The 18,280-nt window shown below is 37.6% G+C and overlaps 1 protein-coding gene across 8 annotated transcripts in view; it reads right to left on the bottom strand.

The window, feature by feature from the left end:
* PARD3B (par-3 family cell polarity regulator beta) overlaps nucleotides 1-18,280 on the bottom strand; it is a 997,127-nt gene that overhangs the window by 581,068 nt on the left and 397,779 nt on the right. The gene's annotated exons all lie outside the window — the stretch shown is intronic.

The raw sequence follows: 18,280 nt of genomic DNA, 5'->3' as shown, positions 1-18,280 counted from the left end.
TGATTAGTCCATGCGTCCCTTATACTGTCCCTGTCAGATGTAAGCTCAGTAGTTGCATAAGGCTCTCAGTTTATGGTACTACATCATTAAACCTATATTTAATTGCATAAGTGGGTGGAAAGGGGGACCACAGTCTGACACATGCAATGTAGTAACCCTTCTCTTTGTAACCACAACATCTGTGTCCTCGAACAAGAGAAAGCCCTTTCTCTAAATTCCAGGCCCACTTGGGGCGCTTGGGTGGCTCAATTGGTTGAGTGTCTGACTTTGGCTCAGGTCATGATCTCACGATCTTGTGGTTCATGAGTTCGAGCTCCGCACTGGGCTCTGTGCTGACAGCTCGGAGCCTGGAGCCTTCTTCGGATTCTGTATCTCTCTCTGCCCCTCCCCTGCTCACACTCTCTCTCTCCCTCAAAATAAATAAACATTAAAAAAAAATGTATACTGTTAAATTCCAGGCCCACTTCATTTCTTGCTACTGGATTAAATACTCCCCAGAAAAATGACAACTCACACATCCAATACCATCATCTTTAGGCTTATTTGTTACACATTTTATTACAGATATTAATGTTACTCGTATTAAATAGAGAAAGGGAACTTCTACTTCTCCTAGGGACCGTGGCTATCACTGATCTACATTTAAAACTCCATGAAATCATTTTGCCAAATCTTCCCTGGAGTATTACCTAATTTTGATTCCATTCCATCCTCAACATGAAACTTAACAATTTCAGTGATAAAGTAGTAGCATTTTTACATCCAAACATATGAAAACTGCTTTAATTATTCTCAACTGACTAATGAACAGACTGAAAAATCTAGACTATTATTAATACAGTTTAACAAGAATCTATTAATACTTGTCAAATAATGCAAGTTGAGATCTTTTAAAAAAGAAATGTTTATTATTTTGTTAATTTGGCCACTATCCTGTTAAGATAATGAAAATTTTTCTCAGATCTCAAAAAAAAGCTTTTAAGTAATTTTGATGTAGATGCTTTATAGATAATAAAAACACCTAAGTATTTTCTCCACACATGTTGAATTAGCTCCCCTAACTTATCAACTGTATTTATTAGTTGAAGTTAATATATTTTTGTCTTTCATTTTTACTTCCTTTAAAGAGAACTCTCTCCTCCTCCATCTTTCATTTTCCCCTCATCCACACAACATACCTACACATACACACTTGATGAGTTTCAGTCCACAATACCTATTCTGTTGGTTAGGACCATAGTATGAAGTTAGCAAATATATCTGCTGAAGATTTAAGAACAGCCATATTATTTCAGAATGTAACTACCAAACAGGGAAGTTCTTATAAAATGTCTAAAACTCATCAGACCCAACCACCAGTTGGATGACCAAAACAACCCTGTCCTAACAGCATTTCTCAGTATCAACACTTTGGGCTTTGAGCTACTGTGCTGTGAAACTCCAGGACAACCTCCTGCAAAATACTCAAGCTGCTGTCTTCTTGCACCCAATCAGGTACAAAATGGAGGCAATTATCCAGATAATCCAAGCAAAGCAAGACAAAAAACACCCCAATTACATGTATACCTTACGTGAAGTAATTTTAGTTGTTCTAGATTTAGATCATTCATCTGTTATCCTTTTAGACATAGACAATTTGAAATCCTCTCAAGTACAAACCAACCAACAAACAGACAAGCCCTACAGGGTATATTATGATTTATAAGCCTGATTAATTTTCATTAGACACAATGACTAATTCCTTTTTAGGTCTATACTGATTTAAACCCCGTGTAAATATACACAGTCTTTTCATACTGAATCGTTGTACATCATCTGCAGGCAATGATGTAGTTCTTCACCCGTCTCAAAAGGTTTAATTAGAAAACATTTTTTTTGTTGTTTTGCCAAACACCTAATTAAAATCTTCAAGTTTGAGCTTAAGGAGTGTGAGAAAGTGAGTTGGTATTGGTGGAAGATATGACCCAGCACTTCATGGCAGAGAAAAACAATGGCAGCCAAAACATGTTGCCAGGCCCCTGAACTGGAATGCTTCATTTAGGGTGGACTTCATGGTACTGTGCAGCTGTTCTCAGAGCTGGCCGTGGGGATATCCATTCCTGAGCCTCCCAGCTTGGTCTGTGAGTTGGAGAAAAGAGAGTAAGCAGTTCCTCCAAGCAGCTGACAGGTATGGCATAAGTAATTGTTTATCAATGATAAATAATTTTGCAAATGATTTATCTTCAAAAAAAGTTAGAGTGGTTTCAAGCTTCTCTAATGACGTCTCTCACATTCTTTGCCTATTACTGGTGTCCTAATGTGCCCTTCAATTGAAATCTTATTTTAAAAACAATTCATACCATCATAATAATTCAAACCGTGCAAAAAGAAATAAAAAAAAATAATAAAATGCTCCTTGCTCCCTTACACTATCAGGCTCAACTTCCCAGATGTTATTTCTTTTATGATATTTCTATACTTGACTCTTTTTCATGGCTAACTGCATGTATACACTTGTGTATGCGTGTGTATGTGTATTTTCATGTAGCATCATTTGGTTCCTTGCTCTGAAGGACGGCATTGTCTTCATTTGCAATTCCCTCCCTCTCTCCTTTAATGACTTCTCTGCCTCTGTCACTCCCAATTTTTGCTTAAATGCTACTCTATTTAACACTGAACTCTCATTCTCACCTGAAGATACTCCCATTCTCCAAAACTCCTATCAATTTCTAACACATTACATAAATAACTCACTTATGTTTATTGTCTCCCTCTAGTACTCTGTAAACTTCATGAGAGCAGTAAGTTGTTGTTTATAGTTATATTCCAAGCACCTACAAAAATGCCTGGCATACAGTTAAGTATTCAATAAGTATGAATGACTGAATGAATGAATGAATGAATTTTAGATTAACCGCCATTTTATTTTTTTAAATACCTACACTTGCTTGACCCAGATGGTCCAGCCTATATCTCTCATCACCCCACTGTGGAAGACAAAGATATTAACATGAATGCATACTCTATTTTGTGCGTCTCAAGGTGTTTTTTGTTGCAACAGCTAGTTCAATATCGTTGTAAAGCATTCTGTTGTACGAATATACCACAACTTATTTACCATTTTACCATTAATGGACACTTGAGTTGTTTTCACTTAGGGACTAAGAGGAACAGGGATGCTGTCTGGTATCTTTTAGCAAACATCTATACTCTTTGAGGAGAACTACCCAGTTTAACTAAAACTGAAATGGCAGAGTGATAGAGGTGTAGAGTGTATGAGAGTTCTAATTACTCGCCAACACCTGGTATTGTTTTTTTTCATTTTAGTAATTTATGGATTAGTAGTGATCTTGTATTGAAAAAAATTTTAAACCAACTTTTTATTTTAGACTCTAAATTTATAAAATGTTGCTAAGACAGAGTATCTAGTTTTTCCTATATTAACATCTTACATAACTTTGGTACATATGTCAAAACTAATGAGTTATAGATACAGGGTTATTAATTAACCTACAGGCTTCATTTGGGTCTCCCCACTTTTCTCACTCATGTCCTTTTCTGTCCCAGGATCAATCCAGAATACCACATTGTATTTAGTCATCAAATCTCCCCTGGTCTGTGACAGTGTCTCAGGTGTTCCTTGTTGTTCATGACCTTGGAAGTTGCAAAGAGGGCTGGTCAGACATTTTGGAGAATACCCTCAATTTGGGTTTGTCTAATGTTTTTCTCAAGGTTAACCTGAGGTTATAAATTTGGGGGAAGAACACCACTGAGGTGAGAAGCTCTGCTCATCACATCATAGGTGTCAGCTGACATCTACCTGGTGACGGTAATTTGATCCGTTGGTTCAGGTAGAAATGACCAGGTTTCACCACTGTCCACTTACTACTTTTTTTTCTCCGTCTCCTATACTTTGAAATGAGTCATCAAGCCCAGTTCACACTTAAAGGGGGAAGGAATACGTACATATATTATTTGGAACTCTTATCTAAGGAAAATTTGCTCCTCACCACCACCATTGCCACCTTTATTTATTTATTCAACAAATCATTTATTTATATCAGTACGAACACATGTATATTTATATTGTGGGCTACAAACCAATACTGCATTATTTTGTTGCCAATTTTGCAATATGGTTTTAATGTGTCTTCCCTGAAGATTAATGAAACTGAAACTCCTTTTGTATATTTACTGGCCATTCAACTATCTATATTATATGAAACGCCTTGTTAGAGTTCTGTTCTATTTTCCCTGAGTTGTCTGCTTTTCTCTTATTTCTGGGATTTTGTATATACTTTGGGCATGGCCCTTTGTCAAATATACGTATTACAAATGTCTTCTCAGAGTCTGTAACTTTTTTTTTTTCACTTTTTAAATGGTATCAGTTAGTGGACAGAAGTTCTTTAACATGATCCAATTTATCAAAAGTTTCCTATGGCTAGCACTTTTAATGTCCTGTATTAAAAATAAGCCTAGCTCTAAAGGAATGCATATATCCCCCATGTTGTCTTTACAGGTTGTTTGTTGATCTAAATATAAAGGAATGGCAAAAACACTCTATCCTGTGCTGGTTTTTGTGTAAGGTGTGAGGTAGGGGTTAAGATTATTATTATTTTTTTCTATATAGATATTGAATTGACTCAGCATCATCTCTTCCCCAGTACACAGCAATGTCAAATCTGACAGCAAACAAATAACTGTCTGCAAGGGACTGCTGCTACAAATTTCTATCCTATGCCATTCATCTCTTTTTGTGCCAAAACCACAATGAATCAATTACTATAACTTTCTAAATCTTGGGATCTGGTAAGGTAGCTCCTCCAGATTGTTTGTTCTTCTCTAAGGCTGTCCTGTCAATTCTATTCTAGCATCATTTCTTGAGTTGTTCTCTTAGATGTCTGGTGAGCGGTGGTTGCCCACTTGTATCTCTGTATGAAGTACTCAGTTGCTTAAGAATAACATGTAGCTTCAGTTGTTTTAAAGCATGTTCAGTGACAGGTCTCACTTTAACAGGCATGAACAGGAAGGCAGGCAGTCAGGCTGTCCACCTCCACCCCAGCCCATACCTCAATGCCGAAGAGATTTTACTCTAGGGCAGCCTAAAATCTGAGCCATCTATTAATCTGATTCTATTTACCTTCTATTTCCAGTGGTGTTACTAATCTATTTCCCTCCCTTTACTTTTACTTACAACTGTCATTTCTATGAAAGTTTGGGAAGAAGAAGACACAAAGAAGTATAATTAACCTACTTTTTGGCAACTAAAAGCTGATGTGCTTTACTGCTTTAGTTATAAAGGTGGTGGAATTATAGTAAGACAGGTATATTTCATAAAGGAAGGTACTAGATTTCAATGCATGCTATATATATAAATATCACCCATGTTATGTCTCAATTTAAAAAAAAATAAAGAAAAAGCATGAGAACTATTGTACTGAATTGTGAACACCTTGAGGAAAAAAGTATATTATAATTTCTATTTGATTTCTATATTCCAATAGATAAGCTCTATACCAAGCATATAATCAACTGTTATTTTAAAGCATTTTCAATCTATACCAGCATCTTATTTTAAAAAAAAAAGTCACCTCAGAGACACAGACTAGATATTTGTGCTGATTGATCTCCAGGTTGCTATCCAGAGTCACTTCCCCGTCTTCTAAACCCTGTTCTGGCTGCCAAGAGGCTGACTTCCATTCAGTAACTCAGTCCACCACCCTGGCCAGTTTCCCTCTTGCTGCCTGTTGGGTTTGGCCATTAGGAAGGACCAGCCAGAGAGCAGAGGGTAGGAAGAGATAAATATTAGGATGTTTATTCCTTACCGTGTCCCCTCTCTGCCAGCCCCAACTTTGAAAGTGGTTGCACTAGACCACCTTTGATCACAGGTTCTGATTCTCTAGGACCTCTTTTCCCCATCTGCAGCTCTCACCAGATTGGTAGGCATTTTCTCCCCTTGCCTGACTTTCAGGCTTTGGCTTGTAAGGGCTCTCCAATCTTTTCAGGATTTGAGTGCCTCACTTTCATGAATAATCTCATTATGAAATTGTCCTCAAATATACCTTTGAGCATGCCATCTGTTTCTTGTTGGCACCCTGACTGATACAGTGATCTAGGTCAGCTGGATTGAGTGAAACATTACAAATAAATTCCTATTCCCTTGTGTAAAGGTACTATCAAACATAAACAGCATGCACTTACCAATTGTAAAAGAAATTCCTATGAACAATCAGGGTGAGGACATGAAAGTAAATACCTGAGTTAAGATAAAAAGAATCAAGCCAATTACCCTTCTACAAATCTCTAAAAACAAGCACAGAGGTATTATTTAAAAACTTTACAGCCATTACACTATTTTGATTAATGTTCCTGAGTATTGTTTTAGTTTCAATAAATCATTTTACTGTTTATCTTCAACGCCTGAAGAGAGGAAAAACAAATTTAATTTTATGGCTTAGGAGAAGGTATAAAATGACTGGAATCTACATTTATGAGAAAGAAAGAATATGGTGGCATGGGTTGAAAGCGGGAAAAAGGGAGAAAAAAACCATACCAAAATATTAATTACATAAACACAAGATTTTTATAATTTTCTGCCAAATGATCAAAAATAAATTTAATGATAAAATTAATAGTGATTACCACTTATCACATAGCAGGCACTATTGTGTTTTATACTTACATATATATGAATGCCCACTGTATACACACACACACACACACACACACACACACACATGTACATATGTAATATAGGTGTGTATATATTTATACAATGGATAATATATAGAGGCATATTTTATAGAAGAAATTGAGACATAGTGAGGCTATATAACTTGTCTAAGATCATCTAGTTTGTAAAGGACAAAGCCATATTTGACTGTGCTTGTATTCTTAATTTCTATACTACATTTTGGTAAATATATTTACATATATACATATTATAATATTTACATATTATATCACCTATAGTCTTCTCCATCCCTTTTGGAAATAATGTGTTGCATACTTGTTCATTCAGATACTAGAGAAAACACAACACCAAACATTTTCAGGTTACATTTTGGGTACTAAGAAAAGAACCAATTTTTAAGAGGACATGCATTATAAACAAGAATTTTACCTAGTCTCACATAACTTTTCAGCTTTTAAAGACAGAACACTATCACATGAAATGTATGACAACTACCAACCAAATGCTAAACACTGTTTTTAAAAACAGGGGCAACAAGGTAGTCAAGGAAGGTCTTCTAAAGAAAATTAATTTTTGAGTGAGTTTTCGAAGAATGTGATGGTTAATCTGAAAAGGAGAAAAGACACAATATTCGTTCTCTAAAATTGTCTAAGAAAATCTTTCAAGATGGCCAAGATGCTCCTTCTTAATACAGCTTGCAATGTACATGAATTCACATACAGGATAATCATGTTTAGACAGTTTGGACACTTAATTAGAAAATGGTGTTTTGAGTAAGGACAGAGACAGTGAAAATAGAACTTTGACTTTCTGTATCATATAAATAAATCAGGCTGAGGTATAGCCTATAGACTTGGCGAAGAAAAGATCAGGAGTCCAGCCATAGGAATCCAGCCAGTAATTTATATGGTGCTCAGTAAAAAGGAAGCAAGGAGTTCGTCATTGACATCCACCTCCTGTCTAGGGCACAATTAATTCTTCTGAACAGTGCATTTACTAAACTCACCCGGGTAGAAATCTGGTCTCCAACTTTACTGTCTAGAGTTAAAAGAATACATTTGACTGGAGTGTCAGTGGGAAAAATGATGGATAGATGGATAAATGTTAGATGGATGGATAAATATTCATTCATCAACCCAGTAGGTCTCTGGAGACGTTCCGTGGGCAGCACAGGACATTGTTAGTGGTAATGGTAAGACTTGGGATCCTACTTGTGTCTGCTCACCTAATGAGAGATAAAACTTGTGCCCAATAAAGATAAAACGAGTGCCCAAAATTGTAAATGAATATTGTACTACAAACTTATAGTTTTATTATTTCCAGAACCTCTCTGTCAAACAAAGACCCAAATAAAAGACAATTAACTAAGCTTTGAGGAGACATCACACATGACTAATGGCATACAATGAAGCTTTTTGTGCACATCTAAATCTACTTATGAGGTAAGACCTTTTTCAACTATGAGGTTTTATAATTGTATGCTCTGTGTTATTATAACAAGAGTTGTAAATTATAAAAATGGAAACCTAACCAAGTTAAGAGATTCACCCAGTAATTTATTTTAAGTCAACTAGATTGCAAGCTGCTTAGGAATGAGTTCATGGCTTGTGCTATTTTATATTCCTCTGGTAGCCTAGCATAATACTCCTCATCTATTGAGCCAGCAATAAATAATTATTGATTACCTGAAGTCAGTGACGGGCACACCACCATCTTCTGTAGCAATGACATCAGATATACTGATTTCCATAGCTACGTCCTTAAGCCCAATCATGGGAAAAGAGCAGATGTTAGCTGTACAAAGGCTAAGTTCTCTGCCATAAGGGCAGTTAATTGTAGCACCCAACTAAAGTCGTGAGGTCAAAGGACATTGTTCCTGAACTGTGACTAAAATACAAAGTTTGCCTCATGCTCTCAGGTCTCTGGGGCACAAAGTCTATTTGTTTTAAAAACACAAGGAGAGTTTAATTGATCATCACAGTTCCAGAGAAGCAGATGACACAAAGCCTTTCAGCTTCTGCCATCCATGTCATTTTTCAGAACAAACAGCCAAAAAATATACAGAAATGCCATTCTTATCGGTGGTTTCAAGAAACATGGACTATGAGGTGATGGCTTCTTTTGACCAATATTATCTTAAAACACCAAATACCAGAGCTATGATTTTAAATACGATGTGGTTAGACATAAAGCTTTCTAACTTATTTTCCTTGATCATGTCATATTCCACACACGTGCATTAAGTAATTACAGCCAAGCCTTCTATATAAACAAAAAGAAACTAAGCAAGTTACACCACACAATTTCCTTTAATTTTACACACAGAAAAAAACCCAAAAAACAAAAAAACAAAAAGCGAAGCCCCAGATTTCTTCCATCTGTAAAGGAATTTGAAGACTTTAACAGATCTCATAGTTATACAGAAGTCAGAATTTTTTTTCTGGTATTTTTAGAGGGTTTCCTCTATTTTCTGATAGCTATCAGGATTGTCCCATTAAGTCCATGGATAAACAGAATGAGCACCACTTTCTGTGCACCATACGATAGATGCATTGTTTCAATGACAAATTGACAGACTATGGGGGTGATATCTGGGAAGTTGTCTTCTTTTATCTGGTAAACATTTTAAGAAGGGTAAACACAAGAGGGATAGCTTTTCATATGGCAATTGCTAGGCAAAGGCTATCACCTTTCCTTATCACCTTGGGATGTGTGAACGAAGAGATCAAGCTGTTTTAGTATGTCTTACTTTCACATAGTCACCTCAAGATCTTAGTCAAATTTCAAAATGGGTATGAGCAAGGAACTAGCTAAATGTGTGTCTATTGGGTCATAATTCATCAAACAGCTTTATCAGATAAAGCAAATGAGAAAATCCTTAGTCAGACATAAAAGCGTGACCAACTCTGAGTGACTTGTCCCTGAGATGGATCTTCTGTAAATCATCAAATTAGTGGATTTTTTCCCCTCCCCTATCTATCCAGATGGGCAGATGGGCAGAAAGGGGAGGAAAAGAAAATCTTGTGTGCAGGCATCAGCACACACACACACACACACACATATACACCCACATGTGCGCACCCCCCCCAACTACCAAAGGCTAAACCTTATATTTAAGTTGTTCATGTAAATGAGGCTTTACCATATACTGAATTGTTAGCGAGATTCTTGAACTTCACACTGCAAAAGTAGATCAGCATAATTATCATAAATCATTTTAGGTGTGATTAGAAATTTATGAGAAATGTAATCAATGGCCACAAAGAATTATATATTTAAAAATCTGAGTCAGATTGTTAAGAATGTTTATATAGATAGGTAATTTGAAAGCATTTTGAAACAGACATGTGAAACCCAACGAGGCTCTGAAAAGCAGCACCTCTGTCTAGAGAATGAGGGCCCTTCTGCCTGGTCCTGTTTGGCTTTCCCAGGGTACCTGCACAGAAAAGAGGTGGGGGGATGGGCCATAAGAAAGGAAGATGGGGATTGTAATGGTTGGTGAGAAGGGAAGAAGAGACCTGTGTGTGTGTGTGTGTGTGTGTGTGTGTGTGTGTGTGTGTGTGTGTGTATTGAGGGTGTTCCCTTTCTTTTGTTAAAAGGACAAACTGCAAATGATTTTATCAGTGGCCCAAGGAACTATCAAAAGTTGAATGTGACAGTATGGCTGACAATATTTTCACTACTCAGGGACTAGGCCTCTGCAAACATGGTCCCACCAGACATACTACTAAGTGCATTGTGCAAAAGAGGCTTGAAAACCCAGGGGTCTAGTATCAAGTGAGCTGTAGGAAGGTGACCTTTCATTCTGCTTGTTTACGAGAGGATCTGTAGGCTCTCAGTGCAGGTCCAGCATCAGCCAGAGGCCCAAGGTGAGGTGGTGAACTTGCATTTTTTGTTTTTTGGGTTTTGAGGTCATATAATCACCTTAGAAAATTAAAGCTGGAAAAGAGCAAGAGTGAAAGCTTGGTTTCCATATACTATCTTACATTTTTTGAAAAATGGCTAAATGAAATTCCCCTTTAATATTTTTTTCATAAAGTACAACCAACTTAGTGCCAATTTACGTACTACATTTAGCCATTAGACATAGCACACAAAATTGAAAAGATGATAGGAAAACTGAAGCAGAGAGTAAAAAAGAAATTAAGACAAAATACAAAGACAAACTAGACAGAAAACAGAAAAATGGAAACAGTAGTTCTGTTAGGATCATAGTAATATTTTTCCTTGTTTGACATTCTACAATTTAATAAATAATATCTCACTTAAACGGCACTTCTAAGAGTACAGAATATTTTCAAGCAAATCTCACTGTTGTTTTTTATAAAATGTTACAAACCGATTGCCTGTCTATGAAGTATGCCTGTATCGACCATTCATCCACAGCTACTCAGAAAAGGTAATGCCAAGTGTGCTGAAAAGTTCTTATTTGAACTGTTTTTCACATTTCTCCTTCACTAACACAAACAAAAGTTACTACTGTGAGGTAATTACCTTGTTATATTTGTTACCAGTAGCTTGTCTTTAGGTATTGATTTTATTCTTTCATTCAACCGAGCACCTCAGGCCTTTTTCCAGAGTATTAAAAATGTTTTAAATATTTGATACATAATCTGTCTACCCACCCCCCCAGCAACTTTCACCTACTCTGAAAACAAACTAAAATAAAAACCAAGACAACAGGAAAAGAAGGATGATGCCAGAAATGGGTTAGAAACGCCGTGACCTCCTTAGCCCTGATTGAGTCACTGTCATAGCAGAAAGCATGCACGCACTTTGTTGACTCTATGGCTGTGACTGATTGATGATAGCCCGGCAAGGTTACCATAGCTAATTACAACATCATTCATGCAAGCCTGCATGGGAAGAAAATACCAGGCTCACAGGGAAGAAAAAAAGAAAAGAAAGAAAAGCTATTCTATAGCTGTTAACTTTTGAATAATCAGCCCCAACAGGAAACAAATAAGATGAAACTCAGTGACCAAATTATGACTTATGGAGTCGTCCAAGCAAATGACCTCAGTTGCCTGGTAATTTCAACTCTGGTTTCACAGCCCACAGCAGAAAGCTTCCAGCACAAGCACATGCTTGTGCGCTTTGTAGTCAGAATTCAAAGGCTCCGGGAGAAGCCCAGCCTGGCCCTGAGCTTTAGTTCTGCGATGTGTGTGGTTGACTGTGTTTGTCTAGGGTCAGATGCCAATACTTAAACTCACATTACGGGCACAGCAGCTACTTACACACTACAGCCTAATTAAAGGAATAAACTTCCCCCTTCTTTATTTTTTCCTGAAGATCAGTGCCATAAAGGGATTTGGTTTCCTTAAAAACTCAGACAAATGTTCCCATATGTTTCCCTTATGCAGTAAATTAGACAAAATCAGATAGAAAACGGTCACAATTTCCAACGCTAATCTATGACTATATATATTTTTTTTTCCTGAGAACTACTGAAATGAAAGGGAAATTCAGTGTTTTGAAAATAATTATAACAAACACACAATCATAATTTCCATTTCAGTTTTGAAGCACAAACACACACGGAAACAATAAAGCATCTGAGGCACCTTCCAGCTTTCAAGTCTCAAAAACAAGAATCACTTTCAAATAGAAAGTAAGCTCATCTTCAAAGTTTAACACGTGAGAGGAGAATAAAGCTAACACCATTTCAACTCCAAACTTTAATCAAATTGTTTTATATCTGGGTAATACAGATCACAAGACTAGCAACAACTAAGTTCCAAATATGTTTTATCCTGACACACTGTTTAAATTACATTGCTAAAATAATTATAACCAAAGAAAATGTTTTCTCACTGAAGCTTGGACCCAACATATCAAGTTTCAGTCAAGAAGTCCTGAAAAAAAAATTATCAAAAGGTCCAAAATAAAACTACTAATTAATTGAGGCCATGGGACAGAAATTGGCAGGCTCATGGACTCAGATTCAAATTCAGCTTTAGAATGAATGAAATTCTCCTAAAAAAGATCATAGCCTATTAGGGCAAACAAGGTCTATTTTATAGATGAGAAAACTGTGAGCCAAGGAGACATGGTGATCACACATCACAAAGAGACCTGGACAGTCTCAGTTCAGAATATTCACTTCTATGGAAATGACAGTTGTGTCCTGATTTATTTTTTGTTTGGAAAAATGTGGTCCTGATAGATATAGGTTAAATGATTACTTGGGAACACAACTAGATCAAATACTCTAGGGTCTGGGACCAGGTCCGTATCACTGGTTCTCAAGGGACGAGGATGGGCCAACCTTGAGACCATGATCTCACAAGGTCTTCTGAGGAACAGCAGAAGGTCCGCTACCACAGATCGAAAGTCAGTACAGGAACAGCCTAGGGGAAACCTAAAAGACTTACTCTTCCAAATTTCAAAATAATTGTCCTAGTTTGTCTTATGGACACAAGGCCCTACACGCAGAAACTTGCAGTGAGAAAAGAATACAACAAATATCCACAATATAGAAAAAAATCACCTATGTATCCCATTAACATATTGGTTTGGGTTCAGTTTTCCCCCCAAACATAAACACATGCATGCATGTGTGTATGCGCAAACATACAAGGGATGAGACGGCAGAAGCAAATTCATTTTTTTTTTGAAACCTACAGAAGGATTTAAAAGAAATTTTCTCCATCTTAATTTTCTGGTCTTTATTCCCTTATTAGCTTTTGATTTACAGCTATTCACAGTATCTATTTATTAATTTACACTCTATCTCACTTCTAAAAGGATATGAGGTGGTATTTTATCACATATAGTATTAAAAGACGTGGATAATTGAAAACTAAAATTAACCCAAAAACTGTCATGTAGTTGAAAGAGCACTGTACTACAAGCCAAGAGACGCAGGTTCCAACTCGCGTTTTTACCCAACTAGTTACTTGACATCAGAGCGCACATTTGATTATTTGTAAAATAATGTCAATTGTCCAGAAAACTGCTAATTATGAAATTCTATAGAGCTATGTCTAGACCAGCATCTTACAAAAGTTGCTGTCAAGGGCACTAAGAATTCTTTTGAGTGGAAGTGAGTTTCTCCACTGCAGGACCTTCTAAAAGGCCTAAGGATTCTCTGCTGCCTACTCAACAGCCTTCTGCATCCCTCTCTCTCCTGCTAGCATATCCAGTCCTATTTCTCAAAGAGTGAAAGTGAATAAATTAGAATAGCATCCAGAATGTCAGTGCACAATATATGTCATTTATTAATTCACTATGATCACATAGTTGTTGAAATTCCAAAATATGCTAAGTACCATAGGATTCCACAAAGAAGACTTGGGAAATCCCTGAGCTAGATGATTTTAAAGCCCAAATGGACTCTGTGAATATGATTCTTTACTGTTTTACCTGGTGGTGTTCTACCATGTCTCTTCTTTTAAATAGGTTTTTTAGGTTAGCAATCTCTAGGCTATACAGTTGAAAGCATTGATCAATTTCAGAAACATAGAATCATCAAGCATTAGCCCAAACTAGCAAATTATTCTACATCAGAACTTAGTCCTTTAGGATTACATTAGAAAAACCACTGGAAAATAAATGGTAAGAAACAATTTAAATGAATAAAGTTGGGATTATGTAGATGCCCAACTGATTTAAAACTCCTCTTAAAATAAATAAATATATATATATATATATATATATATATATATATATATATATATATCCCATTAGCTTATAGGGTATATATAAGAGTATGAACCTGTTTAGGTCAGAAGAGTTCTTCACTTCATCTTTGTAACTCATCGTTGCCAAATAAAATATTAAGAAATTTATTGTTACCCACTGCACTATCTAAAAGATGTGCACAAGACTTTATAAACAAGGTTATATTTGAGCTGGAATTTAAAAGGTGGATACAGGAGCACCTGGGTGGCTCAGTCAGTTAAGCATCAGACTCTTTCCTTCAGCCTAGATCACAATCTCACGGTTCGTGAGATTGAGCCCCACGTTCGGCTCCATGCTGACAGTGCAGAGCATGCTTGGGATTCTCTCTCTCTTTCTCAAAAATAAAATATTAAATTATTTTTTAAAATAGGTAAAAATTCATCAAGTATAAAAAGAGGCAAAGGGGGAATCAAAGTGAAGAGAACAGTACCTACAAAAGCACAGAGGCTTAAAAGAAAGCAAATCTGGGGAATGGCCAGTGGTTCATGGTGCCTGCAGGTTAAGGTAACTGTGGAAGAGTGGCCAGTAAGAAAGGCAGGCAGAGAGAAAGTAGGTAGATCATGAAGAGCCTGTAAATATGAACTTGCTGCTTATTCGATGCAGAAGTATTTCATCTTGTGAGAAAAAAACAGGAATGGCGAACTTCTGTATGCATACAGGGAACGTTGTTGGTTTTTAACGAATATTGTTGACGATTATCTTCTGTTGAAATGATATAAAAATACACTGAATAGTGAGCATATTTTTATCTCAGATACAAATAAAACACAAATTTGTGGTGATTAGTATGACCTAATCATAAAAATGTCTTGATTCCTATTATTTTTTTTTTAATTTTTTTTTTCAACGTTTATTTATTTTTGGGACAGAGAGAGACAGAGCATGAACGGGCGAGGGGCAGAGAGAGAGGGAGACACAGAATCGGAAACAGGCTCCAGGCTCTGAGCCATCAGCCCAGAGCCTGACGCGGGGCTCGAACTCACGGACCGCGAGATCGTGACCTGGCTGAAGTCGGACGCTTAACCGACTGCGCCACCCAGGCACCCCTATTATTTGTTAAATTGTGTCTCATTAGGAGAGATATAAGCATGTGAGCTGATCATGGTTAAATTCCCCATTTTCTTGAATGGGGTCTCAAGAATTTGAAAATGAGTGAGAATAAGCCCTGCTTCTGCTGTCCCAGCTGGCACCAATGAGCCCCCCATGAGGAGTAGAACCAGCTCCAATGGCCTCTGGGAGGAGAGTGGGGAGTAGAGATGAAGAGCTGGGGCTCTGGTGTTTGGCATTTTACATGCACCTTGTTATGGTGAAATCACTGGAACACAAAGGCTACTTCCACACTAACCACTTCCTCCCCCTTTATCTCAACAGGATCTCGGGGTGGGGCCAATGGCGCCACGGGGTCACACTCCTGGGAGAGCCATGAGCATTGCATCTGCTGCCTTGCATATCACCCCACCCTGCCATGACACCTGTCCCATCCATGACCACACCTGCCCTGAGAGCAACAAAAGGAAAACAGAATAAGCAGATACCCAAGCAGGTGGTGTTGCTTCCTTCTTTAATTTCTCTGAGAAACCTGATACATGTTTTGCTTTGCTTTGCTTTTAAAGTTACAGAAATGAAAAGTACTCAATCTGCTGGACCCCGGAGGATAGATAAGGGATAGATTTTTTTCATCATTCATCCCTGCCCAGATTCCTCCAGCTAATTCTGAGGAACCATCTGCATCAGCCTGCTAATGAGTTTGGACATGCCTCTCCACGCCATAGGAAGCCATTGGAAGTTGTTATATAATCAGATTTGTGATTTAGAAAGGCAGCTCTAACAGAAGCAAGGATCGGTGCACCCTGTAAAGAGAGAGGTCAGTTTGAGGCCTCTGCAATCGTCTGATTGATGATAAAGCTCTGGCCTGCTGCGACACTCATGTACATGAAGGTGGAAGAAAGTGAGGAGGGCAGGAAAGAAAGAGGAAGAACTGGAGATGACGTCAGGGCTCCAGACCCATTGGCTGGAAAGCGACGCTGACCGCTTAATAAAGAAGGTTAGCTAATCTCCTCATTTAATCTGTAGTACCACGTGAAATGGATTTGAAGCCAAGAAGTGAATAAGCACTTTCAGGGTTTTGGTTTATATTCACAACATAAATCGCAGACAAACTCTATCAATTTGTTCTCTTACAAACAGCACATGAAAGGCAGCTCGGAAAATTTGCTCCTGACACTGGAGCCAGAGAGGGTTCAAATCCTGGCTCCACCACCTGATAACTATGTGATTTTGGATAAATCACTTAAGTACCCTATGCCTGTTTCCTCATCTCTTAAAGGAGGGGAATGACAGAACCCAGCTAAGTACCGTGAGGCTGAAATGGGTTGTTATGAGTAAAGGATTTAGGACACTTAGTGCACCACTTGGAGCTCGGCGCCTGGCACATAGTTCCCATTTAATCAAGATTGTTTTCTGTCTCTCTTACCAAAAATCCGTCCTCAGGAAGCACAAAATTCACTTTCAAAGGAAAAGAACCTCAGCTTACCTTTCTTCCTGACTTCAACATTGCATTGCTCAGTTGGTTCAACAAAAGAAGCTGAAAATCTTAAGAAAAACAAACTTCTTTTTTTCCCCGAGAAAGCGAAGAGAAAGGTGAAAACAAATTCTCAAGCCCAGGGCCCTTGGAGGTTCAGCCTTTCGAAGACCACACAGTGCTCGCTTCTAAATAGAATATTAAAACAAGCAAGAGCAATTTTCTCCTTTCGTCTTCCCTTATTGCCTAATTTTCCTCCCACACCATTTGCATAATGGATAAAAAGGCATCCATTATGCAAATGAATGATAGGGTGGTGAGGTTGTGGAAGACACAAACCTCGCTGTGGATGGAGAGACGCCTCCACAAGGCCCTCCGTCGTCTGCATTCCAGTACACGGCCTCACTGGCCGGGTTTCCAAAGGATAGAGGAGAATTGTGAAGATTATAGGTCATTAATTTCTACTTGGTTTATTACAAAGGCAGCACCACAGATGCTTTCCAGAACATTTGTACCAAATACGGGTATTCAATATTGTGGTATGTAAAACAAACTTTACAGTAAACATTTTGTTTCAGATGGGAAAAACGAGTACTCTCTAGGACTTACAATTTTAAGCATGTTCTTTGCTTTGCAAGCGAAAGATTCCCCTTGCAAAGTAGTAAAAGCCTCTGTTCTTCTATCTGGAGAATTAACCTATATAACAGGTGCTCAGAGCAGTCTCAAAACATATGCATACATTCAACAGGAATGAAAATTTGTTTTAAGTACCAAAATGTTAGTGGATTTTCAAAAGCTTCATGCTGTTAAACGGACCTAAATTTATCTCTAAGAGTTATCACCAAAAACTGACATTTCTCTTGGAGATGTAAATTCACTGAAACTGTAGAAGAATGTTTATTTTTCTCCCAATGCCTTCAAAACAAAAATAAAGAATTCTGAACAAAATTACCAGGTGGGTTGTTCTCGCTTGAATAAATGAGGAGGACAAAATTAAGAAATTAACTTCAAACGTTTCCTCCAAACTCTGAGATACATCATTTGGGGAGAAAAAGAAGGCGGCTGAAACAGAAAGTGACCTTTGTTTCTAGTCCAAATTCCTTGATAACCCTTAGCTTTTGCCAAATGACACTCTTCAGGGACATTTTCTTAAAGTGATCCTCATAGGCTACAGATAAGCCACATCACTTACAGACCAGCCTGTCCTGTAGGATACTTCGAGAGGATGCGGTTCAGATTTGCCCGCAATGCAAGCAAAAACCACATCCACTTGTCTGAGCATCATCGACTACAAAGAGCTATGTGAAAATAATTTAAAGAAAAGACAGACCAGATTTTTAAAGAAAGATACTAAGAGGATACGTCATATTGTAGAAGCAACTCATAATCAGCAAGCTGATGTA

The sequence above is a fragment of the Acinonyx jubatus genome, chromosome C1 (genome assembly GCF_027475565.1).
Source record: "Acinonyx jubatus isolate Ajub_Pintada_27869175 chromosome C1, VMU_Ajub_asm_v1.0, whole genome shotgun sequence".
NCBI classification, from domain to species: Eukaryota; Metazoa; Chordata; class Mammalia; order Carnivora; family Felidae; genus Acinonyx; species Acinonyx jubatus.
This window is presented reverse-complemented; position numbering and strand designations above follow the sequence as displayed.